The sequence below is a fragment of the Pogonomyrmex barbatus genome, unplaced genomic scaffold (genome assembly GCF_055798465.1).
Source record: "Pogonomyrmex barbatus isolate J1 unplaced genomic scaffold, ASM5579846v1 scaffold7, whole genome shotgun sequence".
NCBI lineage: Eukaryota > Metazoa > Arthropoda > Insecta > Hymenoptera > Formicidae > Pogonomyrmex > Pogonomyrmex barbatus.
Window position 1 is genome coordinate 999,241 of NW_028297171.1, and position 14,908 is coordinate 1,014,148.

The following is a 14,908-nucleotide window of genomic DNA, read 5'->3' on the forward strand; positions in this document are numbered from 1 at the left end:
GCGCGCGCGCGAACATGCACAAACATACACACATCTCAGAGTTCCTGCCACCTTTGCCCCTCAATTAAGATTCACACCCTGATCATCCTATATAAATAGGGCTGCTTCCGAATCACGGCAGCATTATTAAATAAATTTCCATTAGTGTCACTTCCATCCATTCAATGAACCATTCGAACCGTTTGACTCAGGGCACGAAGATGTCAACTTTCTGAAGAGAAGTCGAGCCTTGCTCTTTCGAGATAATTGCCCCCGCAAACCAACAGTGAGTTCTACATTCATTATTATAAATTGTTATAAATATGAACTATAAATTATAAATTTTCAGATTTTTATTTCTTTCCTTTATTCCATGACACTGTAATGTTCCCTTTTCTCTGTCTTTCTCTCTTCGAAGTGGTTTGAACTATGCGACGCTCTCTCTCTCTCTCTCTCTCTCTCTCTCTCTCTCTCTCTCTCTCTCTCTCTCTCTCTCTCTCTCTCTCTCTCTCTCTCTCTCTCTCTCTCTCTCTCTCTCTCTCTCTCTCTCTCTCTCTCTCTCTCTCTCTCTCTCTCTCTCTCTCTCTCTCTCTCTCTCTCTCTCTCTCTCTCTCTCTCTCTCTCTCTCTCTCTCTCCTCTCTCTCCCCCCTCTCTCTCTCTCTCCCCCTCTCTCTCTCTCTCTCTCTCTCTCTCTCTCCTCTCTCTCTCTCTCTCCCCCCTCTCTCTCTCTCTCCCCCTCTCTCTCTCTCTCTCTGAACTGGTCTCAGTTATGCGAAACTCCCATTGTTCTTCCCTTTTCTTTCTCTCTCTCGAACTAGTCTGAGCTATGCGAGGCTCCCGTTATTCTTTCCTTTTTTTTCTCTCTCATATGCATTCACACCTCTTTTCATTGATCAATCCTTTTTTTTCCTAGTGAATCAAACGGAAATCCTGGACTTGCACTAGCGTCGAGTATGAGACATCAAAATCGGTTCAAATCACGTCCGATTATGTTTTCTCTCTCGATCGTGTGTCTCGCGTTAAGGATGTAACATTGAATTGCCTCCATTAATTTTTCCCTCCGCTCCGCGATTTCCTTCGCGCGGAGACATGACATACGCGCTTCGTGTGTATGTGTAGCGGCCGCGCGCACAGACACCATTCCAGTCGGCGCGTGTACATTGAACAGTGGCGCCTCCGTGACAGAAATTGCAATCGTAGATGAGAACCGGGTGACGACGATAACGATGATGTTTCTTAAAGTAAAAATTTCTAAATCAAACTTTGCGTAGCAATATCTCCGCTCATAGGGTACGTAGCAAAAAAATAAAAATACTTTTATTATGCAAGTCGAACACAAGTTATTGATCAAGCTTACTTCTCTAATAGCACTCGTCTATTCTGAGAATGTTCCACGGTATATTACACAAGTATAATATATTCGAGATATTCTCCGAACATTCGAAATACGTACTGCGATATACTGTGGAATATACTTAGAATGTTACTACCGCTCACTAACCTAATTTGTAGTATATACTGGAGAATATCCCGCAGTATAAGACAGGCCATAGGATGAAAATGGTTTAAAAACAATATATCATGTAAGGCATGCACAAAGGTATCCCAGACAGTCCCAGCCAATGTAGATCATGAAAATCTATAATATACGTGACCTCTTACGGAAAATAAGTAAAAAAAATGAATAAAACTGAGAGAAAGTAATGAAACATTTTTTATCTTGTATGATTCCATGTTTTTAAAACGATCACCCTACTTGGCGACCTTTCCCTTCTTGATAGTCAATAAATAATTATAAAAAGCATATGAAATGAAGCCTGTTCAGGCAGAAAACACACGATTTGACAGATGTTGAAAGAAGTGGAAAAAATGATGCTTTCACATATAATGTCCGACGATAATTTTGTAATGACACCCGACTCACCCCCATTATTTAAACAATAGTTGCGGCCCCGATCGACCGTCGGGTAAAATCACATCGAACACCAGACGTAGACAAGCCGAAATCGCACGGCTTCATTTGAACACAGCGTGGGTAAATAACAGACCGCGCCGGTTAGGCCACCGCCGTCAGCCTCGCTACCGACCGCGCCATCGAGCATCTTCGCAGAATCACCAAGCGCGTTATCTCGAATTATCTCGAATATTCCGGCGAGATCATTCCCGGAATCGGACCCGAGTTCAGCCGACCTGTACCCGACTACTCCCGATCGACGGCCGACTCGGATATATTAAGTGACTCCGGTGGATGATCAGGACCTACCACCGGCGAGATAGTAAGACGAGTCAGTAAGGCAATACTGCTCTCGACATTTCCATTCCAACACAAGCGACCTAGAGTGCTTCCTATCGCGCCAGAAGCTTCTGGCCGGTTGCTCCTCTCATCCAAAGAGCACAAGCTTTTTCACAAATTGAGGAACTTCTCAACCTGGACTCTAAAAACAAGCCCTTGTGCACATCATCCTTCGCTGATGGTCAAGAAGGGAACTTCCTGCCTCTCAAGCTACAGCACAAATCAAGCATCCCAATCTCAGCCTGACGAAAAACGGAAACTAGACATACGAACAGCTGACCGATCAGAAACACACGTTCCGAGACCCCGCGCACCGTCGCGCCCGCGCCGCGTCTACCACCGTGAACGCGCCGGATTCGCGGAACAAACTGCGAGCAAAGCCTATTGTAACGATTCCCGGAATAAGCTTTTCGCAAAACATAAGACCAGATTCCGGGATAAATACATTGTAAATATTGTACATACCGAAAACCCAGTCAGTAAACTGTACATATATCAGAGTAGCTTGTAATATAAATACTTGTATATAACGAAATAGTTTCTCGATATTTTATTTCTCTCCAAATAATCCTGACCACATCCGACCGACGCTATCCCACAAAACACGCTAACCCCGGAGCCGCGAGGAACCGAAAACGTTTTAATTTTATCTGCCACCAATTTTTACGAATCTAGTAAGTACGAAACAAGTCATATCTGCATGATTAAGCACACAATAACGAAAATAGCCGTTATAAAAAATTTTGTTGTCCGCATATCACTTGTATAAAGATGAACAAGAATAGTGATAAGATGAACAAAGATATATGTGCTTCTATTTTTCACCGCGACGGTACGTCGCTACGTCAACGCGGAGTTTTTCGCTGAGTAGTCAGGGATTTTAAATGACATTTTTTTAAACAGAATTAATCTTTTTGACGGTGTTGTTTTAAGACTAGGTCGTTTTGATGCCAGCATAGACGCTAGCGTTGATCCATTTTCATTGACGCTATAACGCTACGAGGTTAAAAATCCAGTATTAGGTGAAAATACACTTTTATACATTCGTCTTAGGGCCTGTACAATATATAGAAATGATACCACTGTTTATTGATAGTATTTTACGATTTAATGCAACAGTACATGTGCTTGTTACAATAGCAAATCGGAAGTACAATTTGACAGATGGTAGGGGCGGTTCACACTATACTTTTACGGCGCGTTCACTAGTCCTATGACATCTCCCTTTTTCAAAGGAAGCGCGCTGGTGTACCACATGGCCGCTGCGCGTTGTTCTTATGGCTGGTGCAAGAACAGCAGCTGGTGGAGATAAGAATGATGCAGTAGTTGATGGAGCTGGCTTATGAGGTTCTATAACACACTCATTTGAAGGCTTTGGAGCTGGTGTAGACGGCTCTGCTGGAGAAGTATTTATTATCATCCGATGAAGCATGTTTTAAATGCCATGCATTTCTGTAGTATGCCTGTTTTTACTAAGTAGGAACGTAGTCTCTCTGGTGTACTATTTTGGCAGGGACCCAATTTTGGTGATTTTTCCTTAACAATATTTTTTTCTCCTTCCGTGAACTCTTTTATTTCTTTCTTTTCTGTCTCTGCATTCTTTTCTCCTTTTTTTTAATTTTCTTTAGTTTCATTGTGACATTTCTGATTACTTTAGGTGTTAACAGTCTTTCATTAGTAGGAAGTAAAGTCTTTATTCTTCTATTCATCAGTCTTTGGCAAGGTGAACCTAAATCCAGTCTAGGCGTATTTCTGTGGTATAGAAGTGCTAGATAAATGTCTGTGCCATCTTCATTGCATTTCTTTAGGAGAGTCTTAGCTTCTTGGACGTAACGTTCAGCAAGTCCATTGGACCTAGGGAAATGTGGACTTGAGATTCGGTGTTCAAACTTCCATTCCTTGGTAAACATTCTAAATTCTTCACAATCATACTGCTTGCCGCTATCAGACTGTAGTATATCCGGAATCCCAAAGGTTGCGGACTAATTTTTCAGAGCTTTTATAACTGCCGAGCTGGTTGTACTAATCAGTTCTTGCATGTCAAAGTAACCAGAGTAGACATCACTATATACTCTTTTCCTTTGTAATGGAACAAGTCTGTTGCCACTATACTCCATGGACGTTCTGGTATATTCTGCAACATTATTGGTTCCATTGCATTATCTTTTTGTATCTTATGCATGCCTTACAGTTTTTGACATAGTTGGTAATGTCTTTAGTCATTTCCGACCAAAACACATTGTCTCTAGCTAATTGTAGAGTATCTTGTATATCTTTGTGACTAAGGTGGCAATTTTTGATGACTAAGTGTACCATGGACTTTGGCACCACAGCTCTGTCATTTTTCAAAATTATATTCTTATGTACGCTGAATGTTTCTCTATAATACCAATATTTCTTTAAGCTTTCTTTTACTTGTTCAATTTTTTCTGGTCATCTTTTCAAAATTATTTCTTTTAAATCTTTCATTTCTTGACATTTTTCTGTCTCTTGCCTTAGCTCTTCTCTGCGTGCTTGTCGACGAGGATTTTGGCAGTTAAAAGTCACTAAAAGAACATCAGATTATTTGACATTTAGTACACCATTCGGAAGATACTCTTGCTTAAGAATGCTCTTTGGACTAACATCTGCACCAGAAGTGTTCCAAGTTATGACAACATTACTATCGGAATTCAAAAATGTGGAAGTGTCAATAGACGACATCCTGATCCATGCAGAAACAAAAGAAGAACTGGAGCAGATAACAAAAAAGGATAATTTTAGAACAAAATTTAGATAAATTTAGAATTTCAGGTTTGAAACTGAATAAAGAAAAATGCAAGTTCAACGTTCAAGTCAAATTCTTAAGACATGTTGTCACATATGAAGAGCTGAAGCCAGATTCTGAAAAATTGCAAACAATAAGCAAGATAAAAAGACTAGAAAATGTAAAAGAACTACAGAGATTTCTGGATCTAATTATTTACCTCTCAAAGTTCATAAAAAATCTGGCCGATGTAACAGCACCATTGAGATTGCTTTTACAGAAGGATGTAATCTGGTTTTAGGATACGGACCAAGAAAACGCTTTCAACAAACTGAAAGAGCTTTTAAAGAAGCCACCAGTGCTTGGATATTATGACTCAAAAGCAATCTTACTGTCTGTGGATGCCAGTAACTATGCATGTGGTGGAATAATGATACAGAACGGAATGCCTATCGCCTACTGCGCTAAATCCTTCACCAAGACTGAGATGGTTACAGTCAACTAGAAAAAGAAGCTAATGCCATACTCGTTGCATGCAAAAAATTTCACAGTTACATCTGGGGCTGTAAAGACCTTACTACCACAAACCACTGGAAACAATCTTCAAAAAACCATTCACAGAAGCTTCTCCAAGGTTGCAGACCTACCAAACATTCTACCAAACATTTTACCATACCCAAAAATTATGTACAAAAAAGGGAAAGAGATGTATGTAGCTGGTACCTTGAGTAGAGACTGCAGAGAATTTACCTGCGAAAAGGAAGAAGATAAGTTCAGTAAGATAGTTCATTACAAATATGTATATAATCCCGTTTCAAGTAAAGTAAACCATTTAGATCCATTTATTCTTGCAGCAATTTCCTCTAGTGTATTCAGCGGGTAGTATCGTTGCTTTAAGTTTTTGTTTATTGCTGATGGATCTATGCACAGTCTTATCCTGTTGTCTTTTTTCACAACTACCATAGGAAAAACCGCTGGTGTTGGTTTAGTGACCAGTACTATAATTTTTTATGCAATCATCAAGTCCAGTTCTTTTTTTATTTGATCTCGTAGCATGTGTGGTACCTTCCGGGCTGGGCAAATTGGCAGTGTAGGGTTATCAATCAGGTATATCTATATTATATTTAAACTCTTTTAAGCATCCTATGCCTTCAAATAAACTTTTCTCTTCTTTTGACAAGCTTTCTACTCTTTTCATAAGATGCATTTTTACGCAGGTCGACCTTCTCATTATCGGTGTCACTTCTTTCTCAACTACTATGTATTTCCTTCCTTAGTAACATCTTTAACTTTAGTTTCAATTTTTGACTCTCTAAATACTGAAATTTTATGACTGGAGAATGAGATCAAGAACCTAGTTGTACTGGGTTTTATTTTAGCTTTTACTTTGTCAGCTATCTTTTTTATGATGACACTGACATATGATGACACTGACTGTTTGAATCCAGCTTGAACTTTACTGTGATGTGCCCTGACAATGTTGCAGACTGGAACCAATCATTTGTGTCTACATCGTCTTCTATGGAGCAAACACAAAGTGAGTTTCCACTTTTTGCGCTGTCACTATCTTGTTCTTGTTCTATTGCTTCTATTTTCTTTGTTTTATAGCATTTTGTGAAGTGATTTCTTTTATTGCAAATTTTACATACTTTCCTGAAAGCTGGGCATGCTTTTCTTCCGTGAGTAGTATCACATCTTTCACAATGAAATTTTTCTTCTTCTTCTTCTCATTTTTTTCTTTTTTATGCTGTTTGTTCTTATTTTTCACATTTTGTCTGTTGCAGTGTATCATCTCTACAGTAGCTGTTTGCTTCATAGAGTTTACCTGCTTCTTAACCTGCTCTGCGGAGTGGCAAATGTCTACGATTTTTTGAAGTGTTAGGTTATCCACGGTTAGCAGTTTTTCTCTTGTATCATCACTTTTTATGCCTACTACTACACAATCTTGGATAATATTTTCTTCTAACGATTCATAGCCGCAATTTTTGACTTTGGTTTTGAGGTTAGTCAAAAATTCGTCAAAATGTTGTTCTTCCTTTTGACTTATGGTGTTGAAGATGTATTTCTCGTACGTTCCGTTGATTTTCGGCGTGAAATGACTGGTGAATCTCGCTTTGATCGTGCTTTCGGTCTCATTCAAGTTAAATGTATTGTACACAACTGCGGCATCGGGCCCTATGCTTGGCATGAAAATAGGACTTGGACTTCTGGCTGCTTGCAATGTTCGTAGCCGTTGCGTACCACTCCCATTGTTGTAGCCAAAGTTTCCAGGCGATCACATTTTCGGTCGAGCTGTTTGTCGCGAAGTATTTAGGGGGTTTTATATGGCCTATTGATTCTTCGTTTGATGGATTTGGGTTCGTCATCCCTTATGTTCGGCACCATATACAATATGTAGAAATGATACCACTGTTTATTGATAGTATTTTACGATTTAATGTAACAATATACGTGCTTGTTACAATAGCAAATCGAAAGTACAATTTGACAAATGATAGGGACCGTTCACATTATACTATTACGGCGCGTTCACACTAGTCCTATGACAGGCCTATTTAGACAAACTTGTATAGCAAGTTGTTTTATTTTTTACTAGCATCTAAAAAATTGTCGAATGTTAAAGTCTTAAAAAATAATTGTCTAAAAAAGATTACGATTCTTATTAATGGAATAAAATTATGATTCGACATATAACTGCTTGAATTAAAATTATGTCATGACATAATTTTAATGTAAATTCAAAATTATTATTATGTTGATATATAATAGTAATAATTTTAAATGTAATAATAATTTTAATTCAAGGAATTATTATTATGTCACGACGTAATTTTAATCAATTATTATTGTGTCGTATCATAATTTTAATCCATTAATAAGAATCGTAATCTTTTTTAGACAATTATTTTTTAAGAATTTAACATTCCAAGTAGAAAGATGACGTCATAATAACGTCACTTAAGTAGCAAGATGACGTCATTATGATACGTCATCTTGCTACTTGGGATTCGATGCAATTTTTTAGTTATTAAAACTAAAACGAATGTCATATTAATCTTTAATTTTTATTACGTCTCGACATAATATTAAGTAACTGAATAAAAATTTTATTACATAATAAAAATTACGAATTTAGATTATGTCTAGATACAATTTTAATTCGATTAATTAAAATTATGTACAACACATAAAAACAATTCAAAATTTTCATTACATTCTGACATAATATTAAATGATCTAATTACTATTATGTTTGGGCAAAAATAATTTCGAAGTTTTATTATATCCCATATAATTTTATTATACCCCCTATAATTATAATTCAATTATAATTAAATCAAATTATTATTATATCGCGACATAACAATAATTGTAATATTGTTAATATTTTTTATTATGTCTTAAACATAATTTTCATTTCGAGGTTTTATTATGTCTTGACATAATATTATTTCATTGAATTATTATTATGTCGCAACATAATTTTAATTCACCGCTAGGGATTTTGAAGTTTTTGAGTTAACAGTACTAATGGCGCCAATGCATATTGTTGCACACGTGATTTTATCAGGTATTCACAAATAAAATCAAATCAAACTTTTAGTGCAGACATATATTAGTCTATTTCTAATAAGTATACATTTCAAATTAAAATGTCAGACGAGAGGGAACTAACTAATCGTTTATTAAGAATAGCAGTTAATGCGTCACAAGAATCAACACAAGAAGAACGTAACTTTTCATCTTTGGTAGCAGCTACTCGAAGAAATTTTTAGGAGAAACGATATTACATTTAATCCACGTCGTGGATGAAAAAGAAAGAAAACGTTCAAGAGAAAAGTTGTTTTGATGTAATTGACACACGCTGATTTTTTTCCATCCAATGTAGTATTAAAATTCTTAAAATAGAGAGGATATTATTATATTAGGTATTATCTATTATGTATTATATATCATATATTTTATATTTATTTAATTAAAAGTATTCATATATTAATTTACAAAAGACTAGATTTTATTAATGTATTATTACTGATAAATTTCATGTATTCAGGTCTATCTAACGAGTTGTTTGGAAATGGAAAGAAATTCCTCATTTGATGAAATAAAAAAAGACATTGTTTCACTTTACTATCCTTATATTCAAAATTTATTAAGAATGTGCGATTTTACATTGGGTAAAGTAGATAAGTTGAAGAAAGTCATTCTTTTTGGAGATATTCAAAATGGAATGATTTGGAAAATCATTAATGCAAAGTAAAATTATAATATTGCCTTTGAACAACTTTCCGGATAATCTTATTGAAGAACTAAATGCTTCTCTTTCTGGAACATCAAGAAATAGTTCGCTATCTTTAGGTTATACATATCAGAAAAATAATAATTTTGACAATACTGGATTAGTCAAACTTGTCAAATAGTTCACTAACTGTATCACGATCTCCAAGAACTGATCACGAACGTCTGTCACGAACATTAAGAAGAACACAATTCGAAATAGTTGATGACAGATGAAGAAAAAGAATTTGATGAAAGCGAAAATGATCAATCAGGTATGTAATTAAAATTATTTCATTTAAGTACATGTAGCGTGTTTAGTAATGTCGCGCTCGCGGCGGTCACAAATCGTGAGTCGCGTTATACGGATGAGCCGCGCGCGGAATAACAACTTTCTTAATAAAAACTTGAGAACTTTATTAATAACAAAGCAATTACAACACCGTGACACATGTCCGTCCGCCTCAAGTCTCCGCGTAACAACAATCCCCTTGACAATTGCTTCACAACCGCGTAACACTACCCCCCCTTCTCTTCGAAATTGTCGTCCCGATAATTCCAGAGAATTCCCTTGCAGAAAAGTCGGCTTCTTCTTCCATGATGAAGTTCTCAGGGAATCTGTCGGCTTCCTGCTCTACCCCGAGCTGCTGCTGCGGATTACCGAGCGCCGAATCAGTCCCAAACTTCACCCCTCCCGGAAGTTTCGTGCCGCTGCGAGGTCATCTTCCCTCTTCTTCCTTCTTTCTTGATGCTTCTTTCTTTTGTGTTTATGTCTTGCGCACTTCTCTCTTGAGTCTTCGGACAAGAGGGAAGGAAGCTTCCGTGGATCCTCCTTTCGGACACCCCAAGTCCCCGCCTCGGCATTTGCTCTAAGTCCCTTGGAAAAACCACGATTCAAAAAAACCGAGGGCGAGGCAGTCTTCTTTAAAAAAAATTTCTTTAGCCGGATGTTCGGGCAGTAAGCAGAAAATCTTCCTCTCAACATCGTTCTTGCACAACTCCTCTTCATGAAAACCTTAAAGAAAACAAAGAAACAGAAACAGTAATTTTCTTTCTTATAGAATAAGAACATCTTTCAATTCAACATTTTCTCTTCTTCGGACGGAAAGAACAATCGACTTCCCCATAGGCTCCGATAAAAACTACGATCCAATTTAGAACGCCTTCCCGAAACGGAATTTACACATCTAAACGAGTTCCATTTTACAAATACCTTTCGAACACTCGGAAGAAACTTCGAAGATTATTTAATTTCCTTATTTACTTTTCCTCCTATCTATAATAAAAACCGAAACATTCGAAGTCCGTGCCAAACTTAAAAAACGTATGCACGTTCGTCCAACAATCAATCCGTGCCGAAAATTCATCATAAAAGAATTTTCTTTAACTCAAAAGCGCGCAAAAGCAAATAAAAAGAAAAACAAAATTTATTTCATAAAAGCGAAAAGAAATTGATTAATTAACGACTGGTATTTAATGCTGTCATCCAGTCTCCGCTCAACTCGTTCCTCTGCTTCTTTCATTTCGCAGTCCTTCCTTCCTGCAGAAACCGTACGTTGCCTTGCCATGCCGCTGGTCCTTGCCGGCGCTCTGCCATTCCAATAACAATCTGTCCGATGGATTCTACGATCCCGGACGAACCCCCAAAAATGTCGCGCTCGCGGCAGTCACAAATCGCGAATCGCGTTATACGGATGAGCCGCGCACGAAATAACAACTCTCTTAATAAAAACTTGAGAATTTTATTAATAACGAAGCAATTACAACACCGCAACACACGTCCGTCCGCTTTAAGTCTCCGCGTAACAACAACCTTCTTGACAACCGCTTCACAACCGCGTCGGACCGCAAGGAATGATCTTCAAATTAGTAATTGATGTGACGGCAGCGCCGAGCGGAACACTGCTCGTAACAGTAGAAGAAAGAAAAGTGATAAAAATGATAAAAAAACTAGAAAAAATTATTGACATTTATTTTAAGTTTAATGGTAATTCTGTTTAATTCGGTAATGTTAATTCAGTTTAAACATAATAATAAACTTATCCCAAATAGCAAAATGCCAGCAGTATGCCAGCACTGCAGTAGATCCGATCATAACTTCGCAGCAGATTTCAAGCTGCTGCTTCCCAATTAAGCTTAGTTTTTTGCGGCACACCTTTTCATCATAGAATAACGACAAAAATGCGATAAAAATCGAGCATTGCTTGCTATCTTATTGTGTCAGCAGATATGTAGTAGATATTGTGCAAAGTTTACCATATCAGATACTGGCCTCAGAAACACAGCAGAAATCGAGCACAGTGTGCCGTCACGATGTGACGGCAAAAACGCAGCAGAAATCGAATAGGACTTGCTAACATAACTTATTGACAAATTAACAACAGAAATCGAGCAAATTCTGTTTCATAAATATTTAAATTACTATTACTAAAAAATTTTGAAAAAGTCTTTATTATTTTTTCTATCTCTTATTTTAGAAGAATAATTTTTAATTATTTTACTAATGATAAAACTAATATATTTTTTACAGCACAAATAAATTATAAAAAGCTTCTTAAAGATATAAAGTTATGATTCTTTTGATTTTTATATAACGTATCAAATAATTTATCAAACATTGTACATTTTATATAATGTACTATTACCCAGGTACTACACTTCGTCAACTACCTTGTTGGACAATTACGTCTTGCATCAAGTGGCATATATAAAAATACATAAATCATAAATGCATGTTGAATATGATTTTGCTTATATCGAAAGTTTGATAAATTTTGCATGCGAGAAACAGACGCAATCTAGCGGTAGTTTTCTAATTATTGTGTTTAGTGAGAGACGCAGAGTTTTGTACGATTTCTGTTGCCGATTTGTCGGCAGATTATGCCAGCAGGCTCTACTTGATTTCTATTACAATTTTGCCGCCACAACGTGACGGCACATTGTGCTCAATTTCTGCTGCGTTTCTGCCGACACACTGATAAGGCAGATCGTGCTTTATACCTTAAATTTTGCCGTCACGATGTGATGGCACACTGTATTTTGTTTCTGCTGCGTTTCTGCTATCAGTATCTGACGTTACATATTGTGTTACATTCTTGCCGCATTTCTGCTGTCACAGTGTGAAAGAATAAATATGCCAGATATTTACTACATTTTTACAACATGTTTTGATGGCATATCATGCTACATTTTGAAGTATTTTCTGTTGAATATTGTGGTAACACAAAATGCTTGAATTCTGATGTATTTATGATGACAAGCTTTGTTCAATTTTTACAGCATTTTTGCAACATGTTATGATGCAGAACTTGCTCGATATATGCATTTTTGCTGGCATCTGTTACAGCAGTCCATGCTGGATTACTATTCAATTTTTGCATAACATGTATCATAATTTCGCAATTTGTGCTTTTGGCACAAAATTTGCTATCTGAGTATAATGATCGAATTTCAAGTATCCGAGGAGAAACTATTATCGAGAAATGTCTAATATTTCTCTTCCAGAAAACGCAGAAGAAATCACTATTCATGTATGCAGAAATAATTGCCTTTATGATTTATTAAATTTTTATATGGATGCATATAGTTAATAAAAAATTGTGCGTTACTTTTCTTGGAGAGATAGGTATTGATGGGGGCGGCCTTACTAAAAAATTGTTTAATCTTTTCTTTGTTAAATGTGAGGGAATATTTTTTCAAGGAATATTGTATAGTCCCATACTTGGAGTTAAATAGATTAAATAAATTAGATAAGTTCATTATACTTGGACGGATCTTACAACATATGTTGCTTTTGACAAATCAAATTCCTGCAAAATTATCAAGAATTACATTAATGCTCATTGCAAATTCTGAAAAATTTGTCAAATCTGATATTTTACTACAGGAACTATTGCGATATATAAATTCATATTTGCGAAAGATTTTGAAAAAATTTTGTCTCTAATCGAAAAAGAAAATAAGATTATTCAAGATTTTTTCAGGCACATTGATTTTTTGCAAAACCAAGTTCCGATACATTTTCAGAACAATATTAAATATATTAAATATTATTGCTACAGAGAATTGCTATTTTAGTAGAGAAATCAAAAAGATTGTCGAAATCAAACCGATTGCAAAAATTTGGCACGATGTATCACCAGAAAAGTATTCTAATTTCTTATCTATCTAATAATTACTTACCTTACCTATCTACTTACCTTACCTATCTAATAATTGTGATTTTGATTCTTTTAGATATGCAAACATCTACTGCAACGAAAATCATTAATTGTTTAGTGACTGATCCTTACCTATCGAATGAAGAAAATGATGTATTGCATTATTTTACTATGTACATTCAATGTCTTAACAGAAACAAGCTGATAAATTTACTGTTTTTAATTACTGGATCTTTTCTCGTGCCCATCATTATTAATGTCAAATTAAATTTAATGAAACAGGAGGTTTAAGTCAAAGACAATATTTACTACATGTACAGATACTATAACCTTACCAAAAACATATGCACATTACAATGACTTGAACATATGTTTAAATACCAATGAAATTAGAGAATATACCAGCTATTGATACTTAAATGTATCATTTATTATTTAATTATAGCTTAAAATCGGAATATATGTTAAGACAAATAGATTAATCTTTCTTTATTTTACTAATGATCTTGAATCCTTATAACAATTTTTGACAATTTTCAATTAGTTTCACTTTTTTAGTAATAATTAGTAATAAATTGATATAAATTAAATTAAGATGATTTTTAATTTGAAACAATGAGATTTAATCAAATGTAACCAAAGTTTTTAATTCTTTATGATAACCTTTATACAGTTTATTTTGTTTGTGCAATTCTATAATAACTATATAGCCAATATTTTTTGAGTTTTAAAAATTAACTAGTTTTATATTTAGAATTTTAAGAAATTGCATTTTAATTTTTGTTTAATATTTTGTATTGGAACATTTAAATAAAATAATAATTATAGTAATTATAGTAATTATAAAAACTTATAATATTAAAATTAAAATATTAAAAATATTAAAAAAAATTAATTTATATTAAAAATAGAACATGTGTTTTATGTAAAATAAAAATAATATTATACTAAGTAATTGTTTATTTTACAAACAAAAATGGATTAAGTTTTCTCTTTTTTTAATGAAAAGATAAAATTTATCTAATTTCTCTCTGTGAATTTTATTATTAGAATTGTGATAACATAACATATTATTAGGTTCTCATTTTATAAAAATAATAAATTTTTAAAACAAACTTAATTTTTTTGTTAAGAACATATCTGTCTTTTTTTAGAGAAAATCAGATATTTGCATTACACTAATTCATATTTGTTTCAATATTGTTGATGAGACCAATAAACTCATATTTTGTTTTAAAATTTCCATGTCCTATTAATGTAATTCTTTTGTAACTTTTTAAATCAAAATTAAAGAATTACTAAATTTTTACAGGAAAATTATCGATCTTTGAACTGTTATAACTTTGTGAAAAAAATCACGTACGATAATTTTCTTGAGCTCATTTTAAAGAATAAATCTGTTACTTTTACTTCCCTCAATTCATTTTCGTTCCTTTACATTAGGAAGTGAA

General features: G+C 34.9%; 1 long non-coding RNA gene and 1 pseudogene across 1 annotated transcript; one reads left to right on the forward strand and one right to left on the reverse strand.

Moving 5' to 3' along the window:
* Positions 1–3,358: 3,358 nt before the first annotated feature.
* LOC148934842 (uncharacterized) lies at positions 3,359–6,157 on the reverse strand. The gene is made up of 2 exons (XR_016140865.1): positions 5,770–6,157; positions 3,359–4,819 (listed from the first exon to the last, which is right to left on the reverse strand). It is a non-coding gene; the product is annotated as an uncharacterized LOC148934842 (long non-coding RNA).
* A 4,282-nt stretch (positions 6,158–10,439) lies between these two features.
* LOC148934843 (uncharacterized) lies at positions 10,440–14,156 on the forward strand (annotated as a pseudogene).
* Positions 14,157–14,908: the final 752 nt, after the last annotated feature.